Genomic DNA, 18,608 nt, shown 5'->3' with positions numbered 1-18,608 from the left:
GTTAAACAAAAAAATACAAGCAGGTACTCAGTGAGGACCTGAGGGATTCTCCCACGAGTAAAATACATGTATTTTCATTTGCCCACAATGTTCTTTTGGTCAACTTCTGGGTTTTGCTCTTACTCCAGAATTGAAGCTACTATAGTGTTATAAATCTGTTGAGAAAAGAAATCTAGATTTGTATGAAGATCTTTAATATTTTAATTTGCCAAAAAGCTTCTCAAATATTTTTATAGCTACAAGTCACATTTATTAAGTGATTCCAGTTACAATCCCAAGCACATTTACTACACAACAGGCAATGCTAAATGTTGAAGAAAAGTGTCTCCAGCTTTTTAGTGTAAGACACGATCTTTCATTAGTCCTTCTAATGAAAGCATTAGCATCTACTCTGAAAAATCTGGCGAAGGTAAAGAGTGAAAAAGAGAAGGAAGAGAAAAGGCAATCAGCCAATTTGATAAACTATTTTTGTCGTTACTGTTCAATATTTATGAAGCACCTTAATGCTCGAAATCTGACAAAAATTCGGTAAGGCTGTTCCAAACAATACAGAAAAAAAAAATCACTTTTCAATAGCTGGCGGGGGAGGAGGAGGAGCACTATATTCAAAAAGTAATTCACTATACCTCATTCATGAATGAAAGCCAAATTTCACCCATAGGCTGTTAACCGATGCTCCGAAACTTATTCGCAAAGTACATAGAGAAAGAAATTGCGCTGGGCGAAACCTAACTCGGGCAGAGAAGCGGCTTCAAAACCTGAAAGGGAGAAAACAACGAGTCAGGTCGTTGCTCCAGAAATTTCCGAGCGCCTGGCTCCCCGGGAGGGAGTGCGGGCGCCAGCGGCGGTGAGGGGACGGTGGCACCTGTCACTCGAGCGGCCCCCACGGGGTCTCGGGAGGCTCAGCGGTCGCCGGCCTGGGAGTCGGGTGCGAGTCCCTCCCCGCCGCCCCCAGCCTTGCGCCGAGCGTCGGGCCGCGGCCCCTTCCGCGGAGCGGCCCTCCCGTGCCCTCTGCCCAGCGGCTCCGGCCAGTGGGGCCCGTCGCCTCAGGCCGAGTCCCCGCCACCCGAGGCGCCGAGGGGAGCGCTGTCGAGCCGCTGCCTACGCCTCCGGGGTTCCGGAGCGGACACCCGCGAGGCGGGCCCGCCTCCGCGTACTCACCGGGCCTCCCGGGCCGCCGGCTCGGCCCTCCTCTCCCTCCTCCCCCCGCCGCCGCCTCTCCCGCGGCTCCCCGGGCGGCCGCACTGGGCGTTGGGACTGGTCTGGGTCAAGTGTCGGCAGAGCTGGGGGCAGGCTCGCGCCGGGCGGGGGTCGCGGTCGGCCCGCAGGCTGGGCACTAACGGGTCCCGGGGCGCCGGGGCGGACTGCGGCGGTGAGCGCGGCTGCAGGCCGCGGTGAGGGGCGGGAAGAGCGCAGCTGCGAGCAGGCGGGCGGAGGGTAGCGGGAAGCCGGGGCGGAGGGGGCGGCGTGAGAGCCTCGGGGCGGGGGCGGGGGCGGGGGCGGGGGCGGGGCCTGGCGCGTCCGCCGAGCGCGGGGGTTTGTTTATTTTCGCGGTTGGTAGCGGCGCTGGCGCTGGTTAGAGGTTCGCCGGTGACGTGAGCGCCCGAGTTGGGGGAGAGGACCAGAACCACCTGCTGGAGAAAGGGAGCTACGGGGACCGGGCAGGGTCCAAACGCCTCACGTAGGCGGCGGCGCCACGGTCTTCGGGGTCACAGGGAAGAGAAGGGCTCTTCTCAAGCGGGTGGAAGGAGGGAGGCCTCCCGAGGGAATGAGACTCCAGGCCACTCCCCCGCAGCAAGGCAGGATCACCTGCGTCGCGGAGAGCGGTTAGAGGGCCCTGGAGTGGAAAAGGGCAGTGGGACCTGGTAGCTTGGGTTCCCTGCAACTTGGGGTTCGACCTCCAGGCAATGAAGTAGGGATGGTCCTGCAAGCCAAGATTCCAGTAGCAAGACTTCATCACATCTCTGTAAGGAAAATAACTAACATTGCTCAGTTCCCTGTAGAGTTGCAGGCCGCTTTGACGTTATCTCCCTTGGTTCTCCATCAGGTCGTAGTGGACTAATTTTACAGGCGAAGTTAAGTGACTTACCCAAAACCTCACAGCTAATAAACGGCAGAGCCGGCACCCAGCTGTACTGGCTTCCAGCGCATCCCATTATCTCCATAAATCCTCCTGATTCAACTAATATTAGACGCCCCACAGGTAAGATGCTTCAGAGTTAGAGGGGAGTTGAAGATACCTTTGCCTTCAAAGAAGTAAGGAATGAAACAAAGATAAAACAGACAATAAAAGACAAACCATGATAGGTGCCACGTGAAAAGTGGCAGAGTACTGCCGGGAATCAAAGAACCGTGTATATCTGTCTTGGGGATAAGGAAAGAAAGGCAGCATGAAGGAGTAGGCATTTGGGATTGACCTTGAAGGAGACAGAGTTTTACAGCAAGAAGGGATAGCATGAGAATATATATGAAGGCGAATCAGTGAAAGTTGTGTTGGGGAAAGAGCAAAGACTCCAGGTATGTTGAAAGGTAGAAAAGACAAAGGAGTATGGGGCCTAAGATACCAAATGGATGAATTTATATTTAATTCAGTATTTTGAGTTTTTATGGTTCAGAAGTTTGGGGGAAGAAAAGGAAGGTTTTTTTTTCTTTATGCTAGTGATTTATCTGTGAAGGGAAGCAGAAATCAGAGGTGGAAAAACTGACAGATCTACTGTAGGCCAGGTAAAAGGTAATGATGAGTCTGACCTAAAGGGACAGCCAGGGGAATTTAAAGAGCATAGTTGAGAGATGATGTGCATGCAGAATCTATAGAATTTGCTAACTGATTGATTACTTGTGGGTAGGAAGAGAGAAATCAAAGAAAGTGGAGGTTTTGAGTTTCTAGATAATTGCAAGAGAGAAAAGAGACAATTACAAAGGAAAGGAGAAGGAGCTACTTCTTGAGAGAAGATCAGTTTAGATTTAGACATTTTAAGAATTCAAAGGGTTGTCAAGACAGCCGGACGGACATGGACACTAATAAGTTAGAAATAAAGGTTTTGTAATATGGGAAAGAGGACTGAGCTAGAAAATAGACTCAAAAAATAATCAGCCTAGGAGTGATATTGCTGTGAGATAAAAGAAGAAAACAAAGTCAGAATCTTGGAAAACACCCTCTTCAGAGTCTCGCTGCTCAAAACGTGGTCAGTGGCCCAGCAGCACTGACATGAGGACCTTAGTTGGAAACTCAGAATCTCAGGCTCCACCCCAGACCTGCTGAACCAGCATCTTCAACTTAACAAGAACCCAAAGAGATTTGTGCCACATCAAAAAGTTTGAGAAGCTCTGATCTAGGTGAGCCAAGCCAGCGAAGAAAGGGGGTGGAGCAGAAAATGGGAGGAGAATAGGGTAATGCAGAATCATCAAGACAAGGTAAATTGGAGTTTCACAAAAACAGGGCTGGAAGGAGTGTTGCTCAACAATATCCAAAACCACAGAGGTTGAAAAGCACAAGGAAAGAAGGTATGTTTGCACTTTGTGATTAGGTAGTAGGGTCTTTAAGACCACATTGTTCTCATTGAAAGCCTGGGAAGAAGGATCCCCTTTCTGGTCAAGGTTAGTCTAGGGATCCATCCCATCTTCCCCAGTTCCCACGTATATGGGACATGTCGAGATAAGTAGATAGATTGGACAGTGGGAGAAAGTAGTTCTCTTCCAGTTGCTTCTATTTTCTCAGCAAAGTGAGGAGCAAGATCATTTTGGCAGACTGCTAATTGTCCATCATAATTTAGTCTCCCCTTCTCCCTGAAAACACAGACTGCTTTTCTCAGCCTCTCTTTCAGTTGCATATGGTCAAGTATTAAGTTATAGAACATGAGCAGATGTTGTGTCTGCCACTGTCAGGCCAAGGCGTTTACTTTGAGAGTACTTGTGCCTCTTTCATACATTTTCCTTTCTGCCAGCTGGACCCTGGACACGGTGACTCTGATTCAATTATGCAGATGACCACAAGCCTCTGGGGTTGGCAGAGCCACAAGAAAGAAGGTGCCTGGATGAAGGAGAGCTACCCACTGACCTGGACACCCAATTATGTGAGCAAGATATATTTCTATTGAGTTGGAGCCATAACATTTTGCAGTCTATTTGTTATAGCAGTTTAGCCTACTCTAGGTAATGTAGTCCTTAACGGAAAGTATTGAGAAAAAAAGAGAGAAGGGAGGTGAAATCAGAGTTTATGAGTGAGGGAGAGTGAACTGACTAAAGAACATGGTAAAGTTTCCAGGCATTACTAAGAGCCCCATTGAGTAAGTGGTCATGAATTTATAGTGAGGCTAGCCACTTCGTTATGCAATTTTCTCTAGCCATATTCAGTTGCTCATGTGCAGGCACTGAGTAGGCAGTTTTGGCAGTAACCAGGACTGAGATTTGACCAGGCAAGTATAAGGGGAAGATAAGGGCAGAGTTGGTGGTGGTAGAGGCAAAGGAGGCCTTATAATTTCAGAAGTGGTAAGAAGTAAAGCTATGAGAGGAGTGAAGAATGGTGGAAAGATGGTAGAGTGACTGAATTGGTGTTTTTGATGAGGTTGAAGAATTGTTGAAGTTTAGTTACTATATGCAATGACCTTGGAACAATAAGAGATGGTTGGAGAGTGGAGGCTTGAATTAAATTAGAGGAGGAGCTGTAGTTACCAGTAATATTACAGTGTAAGGAATGCATATGAGAATGGATAATTGAGGTACCAGAGGGTACAAGATCCTTTGAAAGGAGGTAAAGGAATTGAGACACAGTAAGGATTTTGAAGTGAACATCCACATAGTTATAGATATCTATTATACATACGTACATACATATATACACATACCCCTCACAAAGAATTACCGCAAGAGTGATTCCACAGTAGTGTTGTAGTAGTGAGTAGTTTTGGAGAGAGTGATAGCAGCCCTAGTACTAAAATCTTTAATCTATGAGTGAGGGGTTGAATTCTTCAAATTAGGCTGCACAGGGACATCAGTGGTTTAATATGTTAAACTCTTGCAAATATCACATTTCATTAAACAGATGCTTTTACGTTTTATGTTGTTAAAGTGAGATTTCTAATTGCTTCTCTCTGACCTCTCAAATTACGATGGTAACTGCCTTCTTTTACAGGAAATGCCCATCTGTCTGTATTATAAACCAGACACATGCCAGGTTTTCCAATTTAAATGACAGTGCTTTAAAACTTGTCATAGACTACTCTGTCCTACCTCCAATGTGTATTTCAAGTAGATACATCTACAGATGCTAGCTCTGCCACATCAAACAATGCACAGTGAATGTTCAAAATCTACATTAAAAACCTTGGTTATAAAGAGCTAGATACCCTGTTTTACATGATGTGATTATTACACGTTGCATGCCTGTGTCAGAACATCTCATATACCCCATAAATATATACATCTACTGTGTACACACAAAAATTAACATTATTATTATTTTTGAGATGGAGTCTTACTCTGTCAACCAGGCCAGAGTGCAGTGGTGCAGTCTCGGCTCACTGCAACTTCCGCCTCCCTGATTCAAGCGATTCTCCTGCCTCAGCCTCCCGAGTAGCTGGGACTACAGGTGCATGCCACCACACCTGACTATTTTTTGTATTTTTAGTAGAGACAGGATTTCACCATGATGGCCAGGCTGGTTACGAACTCCTGACCTCAAGTCATCCACCCACCTCAGCCTCCCAAAGTGCTGGGATTATAGGCATGAGCCACAGTACCCGGCCCAAAAATTAAAATTAAAAATTAAAAAATTAAAACTTCAGTTATAGCTTAAGTTAACAGTAAGTAGGGATTGGCTAAAGACCTGATAAATTGAAGATAAGATTACCTGTAGCTTGGGAAATGATGTACCATGTTATATAAGACTGCTAGGGGTAGAATTATGAGGTTATTGTGAGGATAAGACACATTACACACACACACACACACACACACACACACCCATTCTAAAGACTGCAAGTACATATAAGCATTAAGTTAGGTATGGTTATTCTATTATCATACTTATTTCTAATTATTATGGAATTGCTTTAACTATACATGGACTTTTCCTACTTAGAAAATGTTCATTGCATATGTACATGTTAAGACCCAGTGGCAAGGGGACTTCTGGTTAAGCATAGTGCATTGAACGCACGTTTGTCTCCACTTATTCCAGAGACCTCATTAAAATGACAGTAAAGGAATAAAAAAGATATAAATCTATAAAGAAAAAGCAAACAGGGAAAGAGATCCCCGCTGAATAAAATGCCAACAAAACTTAGAAACGTGGAAAGCAGATGGATGAGTGATCACTGACTTACCAAAGCTGCCAAAGTGACTACTTCAGCTTTTGGGAGAAGGCAGAACCAGCCAGAAGTGAGCCTATCCATGTCACAGCACCCTGGAAAGGCTCTAAAACTACAGCTGCTTTCTCTCCGAAAGCAGAAGGAGAGCAAGGCTAAAAAGGAGAATTCACTGTGAATGTTTTCTAAAGAGAATGAGATCCTGCCTCCCCTATATTCCCTACTCCATTCCATGCTGCCCCAATTCACCGGAAGATAGATGGTTTACTTTCTGGAGAGGTTCACTCAGAGCTCTCTTAGGCACCAGGCAGAGCTGAAGACAGGGATGACTCACTACACAGAAAAGCAGAATTAAGTGAAGTTGTGCATATTAAATTATAAGGCAGACCCCTTTCCCCCAGCTTCATTCACAAATTCAGATCCTGGAATGCTGGGATCCTTTCAAGAGACTGGAAGCTTCTTAGGGGAAAACCAGCTGCTCCAAGAGAAGAGGTCTCCAAATATTGAGGTTTGGGGATCCCATGGTGAAGAGTGTGGCTTGTTGACTGTCTTTTACAGTCAGCCCAGTAGTCAGCAATCCCTGATTGTACCTACAGAGGCTCTCATCAACATTTTATTGCCTCATTCTTTTATTTGAAAAATTTTGGCTGGGCGCACTGGCTAACACCTGTAATCCCAACACGTTAGGAGGCTGAGGTGAGAGGATCACTTGAGCCCAGGAGTTCAAGACCAGCCTGGGCAACATAGTGAGATCCCACCTCTACGAAAAATAATAAAAAATTGGCTGGGCCTGGTGGTACACACCTGTAGTCCTAGCTACTTGGGAGGCTGAGGCTGGAGGATAATTTGAGCCAGGAGTTTGAGGCTGCAGTGAACTGTGATTGCACCACTGTACTCCAGTCTGGTTAACAGAGTGAGACCCTCTCTAAAAATAATACAAATTTAACAAGTTTTTTATAGATGGGGTATCTCTGTGTTGCACAGGCTGACCTCAAACTCCTGGCCTCAAATGATCCTCCTGCCTGCGTAAATTAGTTCAACCATTGTGGAGGACAATGTGGCAATTCCTCAAGGATCTAGAACTAGATATACTATTTGACCCAGCAATCCCATTATTGGGTATATACCCAAAGAATTATAAATCATGCTACTATAAAGACACACACACACGTATGTTTATTGCGGCACTATTCACAATAGCAAAGACTTGGAACCAACTGAAGTGTCTATCAGTGATAGACTGGATTAAGAAAATGTGGCACATATACACCATGGAATACTATGCAGCCATAAAAAGGATGAGTTCATGTCCTTTGCAGGGACATGAATGAAGCTGGAAACCATCATTCTCAGCAAACTATCACAAGGACAGAAAACCAAACACCACACGTTCTCACTCATAGATGGGAATTGAACAATGAGAACATTTGGACACAGGGCGGGGAACATCACACACCGGCGCCTGTCGGGAGGGATAACATTAGGAGGTATACCTAATGTAAATGATGAGTTGATGGGTGCAGCAAACCAACATGGCACATGTATACCTATGTATCAAACCTGCACATTGTACACATGTACCCTAGAACTTAAAGTATAACGATAACAATAATAATAATAAAGATCCTCCTGCCTCAGCCTCCCAAGTAGCTGGGACTACAGGCATGAGCCACGATGCCCAGATATCACCTCATTCTTAAATGTGGTGAACAGTTGATGATCTCCATTTATTTGAAGAAACCTCCTTACATGAAAGACAGAACCTACAATGAACAAACAAGAAAAGGAAAAAAAGAGCTTTAGAGGCCAGGTGTGGTGTAATCCCTGCACTTTGGGAGGCCAAGGTGGGTGGGTCACCAGAGGTCAGGAGTTCGAGACCAGCCTGGCCAACATAGTGAAACCCCATCTCTACTAAAAATACAAAAAAGTAGCTGCGCGTGGTGGCACACACCTGTAATCCCAGCTACTTGGGAGGCTGAAGCCAGAGAATTGCTTGAACCCAGGAGGCGGAGGTTGCAGTGAGCTGAGGTCACGCCACTACACTCCAGCCTAGGAAACAAGAGCGAAACTCCGTCTCAAAAAAGAAAAAAAAAGAAAAAAAAAAGAACTTGGAGGAAATAAAAGCAGTACAGAAAGCCAGAAAACATGTCAAAATCAAGAAATTCACAAAAATTTTAACTTCCATATACTCTTCTCACTCAGGAAACTGCTGGAAGGAGAACTCCATCCAAGTAAAGGTGTATATCAAGAAACAGAAAAACATGTGGCTGGGCACAGTGGCTCACACCTGTAATCTCAGAACTTTGGGAGGCTGAGGCAGGTGGATCACTTTAGGCCAGAAGTTTGAGACCAGCCTGGCCAATATGGTGAAACCCCGTCTCCACCAAAAATACAAAAAAAAAAAAAAAAATAGCCGATGTGGTGGCACATGCCTGTATTCCCAACTACTTGAGAGGCGGAGGCAGGAGAATCACTTGAACCTGAGAGGCGGAGGCTGCAGTGAGCGGAGATTATGCCTCTGTACTCCAGCCTGGGTGACAGAGTGAGAGTCCGTCTCAAAAAAGAGAAAAAGAGAAACAGAAAAACATGGGATCTGGTAAACCAGAACTCCGACAAAGCAGAAAACAAAGATAATTCTCTAGATCAAGCTTTTCCAACCCGTGGTGTGTGGCCCAGGATGACTTTGAATGTGGCCCATCACAAATTTGTAAACTTTCTTAAAACATACTTTTTTGTGATTTTTTTTTTTTAGCTCATCAGCTATTGTTAGTGTATTTTATGTGTGGCCCAAGACAATTCTTCTTCCAGTGTGGCCCAGGAAAGCCAAAAGATTGGACACCCCTGCCCTAGGTGAAGGTGAAGGGAGGTTCCAGGAAGTCAGCTGTGTAGCAGGCCTGGAGAGCACACTAGAGGATGGAAGGCTCTAGAAGGGATGTCTCCAAGAAAAGAAAATGGAAATGATGGATTACCTAATATGTCTGAACCTTTTGAACAAAATTTCACAACTCTGGTGGAAAATACGGAGATGTAATGGTGATAGATTTAGAGAAAACTAAGCAACCACCAGGTGTGGTGGCTCACATCTGTAATCCCAGCATTTTGGGAACTGAGGCAGGAGGATGGCTTGAGCTCAGGAGTTTTGAGACCAGGCCAGGCAACATTGTGAGACTTTGTCTCTACCTTAAGTAAAAAAAATTAGCCAGGAGTACTGGTGCACATCTGTAGTCCCAGCTACTCAGGAGGCTGAGGTGGGAGCCTGGGAGATTGAGGCTGCAGTGGGCTATCATCGCGTCGCTGCACTCCAGCCTTAGTGAAAGAATGAGATCCAGTCTCAGAAAAAAGAGAGAGAGAGAGATAAAACTAAGCAACTTAAGAAAGAAGGAAGAGCCTGGCGCAGTGGCTCATGCCTGTAATCCCAGCACTTTGGGAGGCCGAGGCGGGCAGATCACGAGGTCGGGAGATCGAGACCATCCTGGCTAACACGGTGAAACCCTGTCTCTACTAAAAATAAAAAAATTAGGCGGGTGTGGTGGTGGGCACCTGTAGTCCCAGCTACTCGGGAGGCTGAGGCAGGAGAATTGCTTGAACCAGGGAGGCAGAAGTTGCAGTGAGCCAAAATTGTGCCACTGTACTCCGGCCTGGTTGACCGAGCAAGACTCCATCTCAAAAATAATAATAATTTTAATTTTTGTGTGTACACAGTAGATGTATATATTTATGGGGTATATGAGATGTTCTGATACAGGCATGCAACGTGTAATAATCACATCATGTAAAACAGGGTATCTAGCTCTTTATAACCAAGGTTTTTAATGTAGATTTTGAACATTCACTGTGCATTGTTTGATGTGGCAGAGCTAGCATCTGTAGATGTATCTACTTGAAATACACATTGGAGGTAGGACAGAGTAGTCTATGACAAGTTTTAAAGCACTGTCATTTAAATTGGAAAACCTGGCATGTGTCTGGTTTATAATACAGACAGATGGGCATTTCCTGTAAAAGAAGGCAGTTACCATCGTAATTTGAGAGGTCAGAGAGAAGCAATTAGAAATCTCACTTTAACAACATAAAACGTAAAAGCATCTGTTTAATGAAATGTGATATTTGCAAGAGTTTAACATATTAAACCACTGATGTCCCTGTGCAGCCTAATTTGAAGAATTCAACCCCTCACTCATAGATTAAAGATTTTAGTACTAGGGCTGCTATCACTCTCTCCAAAACTACTCACTACTACAACACTACTGTGGAATCACTCTTGCGGTAATTCTTTGTGAGGGGTATGTGTATATATGTATGTACGTATGTATAATAGATATCTATAACTATGTGGATGTTCACTTCAAAATCCTTACTGTGTCTCAATTCCTTTACCTCCTTTCAAAGGATCTTGTACCCTCTGGTACCTCAATTATCCATTCTCATATGCATTCCTTACACTGTAATATTACTGGTAACTACAGCTCCTCCTCTAATTTAATTCAAGCCTCCACTCTCCAACCATCTCTTATCGTTCCAAGGTCATTGCATATAGTAACTAAACTTCAACAATTAATTCTTCAACCTGTTCAAAAACACCAGCCTCCGTCTCAAAAAAAAAAAAAAAAAAAAAAAACTAAGAAGAAGAAGGGATAAAAACCTCCAGGAGAAATAGTCACAGCCATAAAAAACAACGAAACCATGTCCTTTGCAGCAACATGGATGCAGCTGGAGGCCAATTATCCTAAACGAATTAGTGCAGGAACCAGAATACCAAATACCATGTGTTCTCACTTACCTTACCCCTAAAAGTTAGGTGCCCTTCCTCCATACTCCCACAGTACCCTCTATATTTTTACCAGAGTCATTATATTCCTCTTTACTTTGTGAGCCCCTTAAAAGCAGAGACCGGGTCTGTTTTACTCATTGGTATGTCACTACAGTGCCAGGCTCATTGTTCGCATTCAAATGGTTGTTGAATAAACAAACTCAAATGTAACTGCCTGTTTATTTGTCTGTCTTTCCTCAACAGGCTGTATGTTCTTTGGTGGATGGATCTGTGGTTTATTAAGCTTTGTTTCTTTTAGCATTTAGCACTCAGCATGAAGACCTAGCCCACAGAAGTTTATTGAATAAATTAGTCAGCATTATAATTAATCTTTAAAATACAGTATATAGCATTGAAGAATATATAGAAAGTATTCTCAAGATACAGAGAGACATGGGTTGCTCAGGATTATTCCTTTGTGTTTCACTTACAGGAAAGATCTCATACTATAGACTACAAATGCCAAATGACCTACTGTGCTCATACCACCCTTAACCTGGAAATAAAATAGAAACAATTCCTAAAGAAACAGTCTTAAAAATAACCAGCTAAAATTTTATCAACAACAACAAAAAAGTAGTTGGGGTTTTTGCTCATTAAATTAGTTTGTATGGGTAAGCACCACCTAAGTTTCTTGATTCATGGCATGTGTTCTTAAACCAATTTACTATCCACTAAAAATAAATAGTGATCAATATATAAAAAGCAGTTGTATTTCGTGACACTAGCAATGAACCATCTGAAAATGAAATTAAGAACACAATTCCACTTACAGTAGCATCAAAAAGAATAAAATATTTAGAAATAAATTTAACCAAAGAAGTGTAAGACATGTACACTGAAAACTAAAAAACATGGTTAAAAGAATGGAAAGACAGCCCATGTTCATGGATTGGAAGACTGAATATTGCTAAGATGGCAGTACTCCCCAAATTGATCTACAGATTCAATGCAATTCCTATCAAAATTCCATCTCCCTCTTTGTAGAAATGGACAACTGGTTCTAAAATTCATATGGAAACTTAAGGGACCCCAAATAACGAACAAATGTTGGAAAAGAAGAACAAAGTTCATGGATTCACACTTTGACTTCAAGATTTACTACATAATCAAGACAGTGTGGTACAGTCTGTCATAGGACAGACATATAGACCAGTGGAATAAAATTGAGTCCAGAAATAAACCTGTGTGGTCAATTGGTTTTCAACAAATGTATGAAGACAATTTAATGAGGAAAGAATAGTTTTTTTCAACAAATTGTATTGACACAACTGGATATCTGCATGCAAAATAATGAAGTTGGACCCTTAACTCATACCATGTACAAAAACTAATTCAAAATTGATCAAAGACCCAAATGTAAGACTTAAAACTGTAAAGTGCTCTTCTCCTTCCATCAAAGCTGGTTGGATGTGATTTCCATGTTCAGATACAATTTATGATACTTGCTTCTTTTGGGCATGCATACATTAGAAGAGCATTTTTTGATCAGTATGTTTACATGTAGTTCTTAACAGCTTTATATATATGTGAGCTCAGAAACTTATTTCCATCTGAAAAAGCACCCCTAATTTTCTGTTTCCTTACCCTGCTTTACTCTCTCCATAAGTAATATCACTGGACTATAAGTTCCTTGAGGGATAGGGCTTTTAGTCTTCAACTCTATCAGCAAAAATATAAAGGTTGATAGAAAATATAAAGCAGGAAAATGCCTATAAATTAAAAGCCTGTAGAAATTTCCATCTTTACATTTTAGCATTTACATATAGATGCCATTTTTTTATATTTTCAGGAAATAAATAACTTTAGCTACCAGCCCACCCTTTGGAAGAGGTACAGATTATTTCCCATATAAGAACTAAACCCCACAGTACTTACTGGCCCATGTCTTGAAGGGTGAAGGGCCAACTAAACTCACATAATCAAATGCTTAAACCTAGCTTCCTTTCTTATGGGAGATACTGAATTTTGTAATAAACCTTACTAAGAATACCTCATACCACTTAAGGTAACTCAGGAAAACTGTATGTTAGTATTCTTCTTTTCTGATTTATTTGTTCACAATCCACTAGAATACTTATGATTGTAGGTTCCATTACCCTTAAAGTCTTGACCTTCTCTTTCCTTGGCTGCTCAGGTCATAGGTGCTGCAATCTAGAGACAAAATATTCCTTACACTGGCAGATACTTGCAAACTAAGGGGAACGAGCTTCCTTCTGAATGTTTATGAAGGAGAGACCACTGTGGTAATGTTAAATTTAATACACTTGTTGTATTTAGGAGCTAAAAGTCTCAGATGCTAAATGAGGACTGATTTCTTTTTATTTGATCATATACCTATACATGTGCAAAAAAATTAACTTCTTGTTTTATAGTGTCTTTGGGGAAAAATAGTTTAAAATTCTTATCAGTTTTAAGAAAAGTTATTTTCCAGCCATAGTTCAATAGCTCACAAACGTAACTGTTACTAAAAAAATAAGTAATAAATAGCCAAAAACTGGTGGCCAAAGATCCAGTAAAAAACATCCTCTTTCACTCATAAATCAAAGAAATAGTCATGAAGCACTTCTATGCCTATAAAAATAGATTCAGCAAGTCTTTAAAATATTTTTGCTAGAATTCACATTAATCTTCCCAGAGAATACTCTTATTTATACTGTTGAAACATACATAACTAAAATTGGGAATTTGTTTAGAAGATATATATAACTAAAACTGAGAATTTGTTTAGAAGATGACTTATGATTTGTTTATATAAAATAAACAACCATGTGTGCCAAACAGTTATCCCATTTTGACATCCAACTGTATGGAAAACCTACTTATAATTTAATCTTAAACATATATGATGCTTCAATTTTCAAAGTGCTTTCATTTGATAAAGCATTTATTTGATAAAGCATTTATTTGATAAAGTAAGACTATGTAACAAAAATATTTGCTATGTAACAAAAATAGTAATTTCCCTCCTAATTACTTTGTGTTTCATTTGAAAAATATGATTTTGATATTAAATGCAGGGTAGTGATTCATAAATAGTTTTTTAAAGGCTATTTGGTTTAGAAAATATCATTTAATGTACTCTATTAATAAAATTACAGCCTGTGTCATTCTAGTCATGTCTAACAGCTGGTGACACCTGGAGCTAGCCAGGAAAATGTCTAGTGAAACGGATGGGCTTAGCCCCAGGCCTTGAATGGAACAATTCAGATGCTGTCCAACCCTCCCAGGTGATGGGAATTTCAAAAGGAGATTAACTCCTCAGTATTAAAATACCTTGCCCTGTTCCCATTATTCCCATCTAGAAAAAGCATGCTAGAAAGTAACAACAAAACTTTGACTTTAATAGTTATAAATTATGAAATTTATCAGTTAGTTGAACTCAGATAACTCCTCACTCCTTTTCATTCCTAGAGGATAGACAGTGAAGTGCAACTACAGCCCGCAAATGAAAATGAATAAAATTAATCCAGCCCCTCAAGGCAGGCAAGTAGCTGCTGGTTTGTAATCTTGAATTAAGGTTTTTTTATACACAGGTTTTTCGGTAGACAAAATCAGGGACATTTTAGCACAGGGAAAAAAATAAGCAAAATAGTTAAGATACCATTGTTTTACAAAAATAAATCCCATTTTGCCTACAGCAATTTTTTTGTTTGTTTTGGCATATCATTCATGGTTCTTCAAAGGTAAAATCACTTAAGTCCTAACTGCTTTCCTTCAGTGTATGTTGTTAGGCCATTGGAATTTACCACAAACTGCTATTTCTTGTAATTCTCTATTGAATGGCTCCACAATTTCTATTCAAATTCGATCTAGGATGGCTTCTTTTCATAATATCCTGAGTGAATAGTAAACATAGGAAAGGAACCAGTATAAAAATATACCAGTATAAAAAATAAAAACCAGTATAAAAAATAGTTATTTTTTAATGGCAAAGTCGGTACTAACCAAGAGTATTCTTTAGTGTTTAGAGATAGCCAAAGGTTGAATTTAAGTTTCAGTCCTTATGCCAGAGAAATATATTCTCTCAAAATATTTTTTGAAAATCCTTTGCTTGTCTATGGAATGCTTTCAAATAAACCTCTTTCCCCCCTGTCTCCCTCCCACTCCAGTCATCTGTCTTAGAGCTATTGGAATCCTGGATCACTGTGGGAAATGAAAGGTAAGTAAGTACATGCCTATGATTTGTTGTTGGTAAGTGTGGTGTGGGGTCCAAGGAATGGTTCGTTTAAAAATAAGACACTTCAGACCACATAACTTTTTTTTTTTTTTTGAGACGGAGTCTCCCTCTGTCGCCCAGGCTGGAGTGCAATGGCGCGATCTCGGCTCACTGCAACCTCTGCCTCATGAGTACAAGCAGTTCTCCTGCCTCAGCCTCCCGAGTAGCTGGGACTATAGGTGTGTGCCACCACACTCGGTTAATTTTGTATTTTTAGTAGAGATGGGGTTTCATCATGGCCAGGCTGGTCTTGAACTCCTGACCTCGTGATCCACCTGCCTCAGCCTCCCAAAGTGCTGGGATTACAGGCATGAGCCACCGTGCCTGGCTGATCACATAACTTCTAACAATATTTACCACACTGGACTTGAAAAATTATACCTTGCTTTATATATGTACTTAATAAGCTTGAAAACACAATAATACAGTATACAAATAAGGTTTTAAAATAATTCCTTTTCTACTTTAGTTATATAATTATTAATAGATAGTTTTAAATTTCCAAGAATCATTAAGTATACATTTAAAAAAATATTTAATTTTCTATTCTTTTCTGTTGTGAATGGTTTTGTACCTTGGGCATATAGGGATCTTGCTCATTATAACAGACTATGAGATTGTTGTTTTTTTCTCTTAAAGTACTGTAGATAACTCAATAGAGCTGTGTGTTACAATTAACCAGTAGAACATAATATCTAAGTCTAATTCAATATATTTGGGTTCAAATTACACTGTTAGCATTTCAAATAGTGCCAATTCTGTTGACTCATTGCAGAAATTCCTAGAAGGAAATATAAAAACAGACAAATGAGAACTATGCAAAATATCAAAAGCCATCATTATAACATCAACTTTTTCTGGGATTTCTTTTCATAATTTCCTTTGTTCTAATTACCTCCATGTTGGAGTCATGTTGGGGTCAACATGAAAGCCATTATAAAAATCAAACACTATTCCAGTGTTTGATGCTTTCTCTTTGTATGCAGTACATTCCAGGGAATGGAAGGAATCGCAGCAGTCAACCTTGGTGTAGGCAATAAGGGGTGCATTGTTTACAGATAATTTAAAAACAACAAAACCTATGAAAAGTCAGCCTGCTTTTATCAGCAGCAATGACAATGATAAAATACTTCTCCTTATTGGGCAGAGGCTCCCCAGTACCCTACCCTTGGTGTACTTCTGCCAACATAAGCTCAAAAGTACTACATGCCCAATGCTTTTGAGATGCTTATTGCAAATGGATCTCACTCTCGCCTTTATTTTCAATTTTTGAAAATATAAATGTAGAAGAATATATTATCAGTGTTAATCAAGGCAGCCTACAATCTGTTACAACTTTAAATGTTTAAAATATACATAATGAATTTTTTAAAAAAGTCCAATGAAGTTGAGAGAGGAATTGTGGACATAAGTAACTTTCTACCTGAACTTTCAAATACTGATACCCCACTGTTTTAAAGTCACGAGTAGGTGCCTAAGGAAATAAGTGAAAGATCAAAATATGTCATACTTGCATTTAATGTGTAAGAATTTGTTTTGACCACAGAACCGAACTCCCACTAAGGATTTCACTCCCTGATAGTCATTCCAAAACTTAGTATAAGACTTTCATTTTTTTCTATATAAGGAATTTAGTCTCAAATAAGCATTCCTCACTTTACTGGCCTAGACTGAACAAGGCAATGGCTAGTGGCAATCTAGTCCACAATTAATGAAGATCATATTTTTGCTGACTTCTTGGACCCTGGGTTCATGAAGATATGAAGAATTGAGGCAACAACAAAAAAATACATTAACAAAAAGAAAGCAAACATTAAAGCACAAAAGCACCTTCATCAATGTTCTCACCACCTGTGGTTCCCAACGTAAAGAATTTTCCATCTCTGTTAGCTATAACACTCTAGAGTTAGGAAAGTAACTAGTACTTTACAAATATTTTTCCTTTCAAATGCTTTATTACAGTTAAGAGGAAAAAAGAACGTAATGAACAAAAAAAAGAAAACCACAAACATTTTATATACATGCAAAAGGGCAATAAAGTGACAAAATGTTTAGAAAAAGCATGTGAAAAAGTAAAATCATTTAGTATATGTAAAAAAATAATTTTACTTGCCTTGGGTAGGTGTCTAATTTTTTTCTTTCCTTTGTGAGAACACCGACTAAACTAGAATGACCAGAGGTTCATTTCCAGAATATATTATTCACGACGTTATTTATATGTGTGTTTGCATATGTGGCATGAAATCTGTCATATATATAAAGGATATATGTTTAACCAAAAGGAAGAAAAACACCATACCTTTGTTATTTAGAAAGCAACTCACAATTGCATAATCAAACCTAATCGTTGTTTTGATATAAATTTTCTTGCTTTATTAGTGAGTTGGCTTTGAGGAAACGTGTATTTCCACAGGTAAAACAAGTATGTGTTAATTTCTTGAGCAAGTAGGATTCCAGTATCAGAATACATTCTTAAATGAATTATTCCTAAATAACGCATAGCACATTACTTAATCTTATAAGGAACTTATTATTAGGATCTTCATTAATAAATATTTATTTATAAATATTGCTGTGCTTGTTAAGGGCACTGACCTTTGGCCATTATATATATCTATATCTATGTATATATACAAGTGTATCTATATATACATTATAGCTATATAATGATATATCATGATATAAAATCATATTAAATAATATATTATAAAGTGAAATAATGTATAATGTATACCCTATATCTATATCTATATACAAGTATATATATAATACTATATATATACAAGTGTTTATATACAAGTGTATATATTATAATGGTAAAAGGTCAGTGCCTTCAACAAAGCACAGCAATAATATATTTAAATAAATATGTATTTATTAACAAAGGTCCTCATTATAAGTTCCTTGTAAGATTATGTGCTATGCCTTAATTAGAAATAATTAATTTACACATACTTGTTTTACCTATGGATATACAAACACATTTCCTTATATACTTGTATAGGTACAAGTGTATATATATATGAAATATATATAATAATGGCAAAAGGTCAGTGCATTTATACATATTTATAATGTGTATGTTTTACCTTTGGTTTCTATGATTTATATTTATATATAAATATACATAAATTTATAAAAGTGGAAGACTAGCTGGAAACCAGAATCTGACTTCAAACAGTCTCTGGTAAAAATAAAATTTCCCAGTTAGTTTGTAAATTCATTTTTTGAAATTTAGAAAATAGTATCTCATTGGACCAATATTTATAAATTA

General features: G+C 39.9%; 1 long non-coding RNA gene across 4 annotated transcripts; it reads left to right on the top strand.

The window, feature by feature from the left end:
• The first annotated feature begins 1,164 nt into the window (after positions 1-1,164).
• On the top strand, positions 1,165-18,170 carry LOC117981691 (uncharacterized). Of its 4 annotated transcripts, XR_010109062.1 has the most exons (4): positions 1,165-1,966; positions 2,048-2,203; positions 3,945-4,073; positions 11,549-14,496. It is a non-coding gene; the product is annotated as an uncharacterized LOC117981691 (long non-coding RNA). The 4 variants fall into 4 exon arrangements; XR_008619719.3 differs by lacking the exon at positions 11,549-14,496 and adding an exon at positions 15,228-18,170 and having other exon boundaries at positions 1,165-2,203; XR_004673306.4 differs by lacking the exon at positions 11,549-14,496 and adding an exon at positions 14,530-15,213 and having other exon boundaries at positions 1,165-2,203.
• Positions 18,171-18,608: the final 438 nt, after the last annotated feature.

Source organism: Pan paniscus, chromosome 11, assembly GCF_029289425.2.
Source record: "Pan paniscus chromosome 11, NHGRI_mPanPan1-v2.0_pri, whole genome shotgun sequence".
Lineage (NCBI taxonomy): Eukaryota > Metazoa > Chordata > Mammalia > Primates > Hominidae > Pan > Pan paniscus.
Note: the sequence above shows the minus strand (reverse complement) of the source record. Positions and strands in the feature narration are given on the sequence as shown.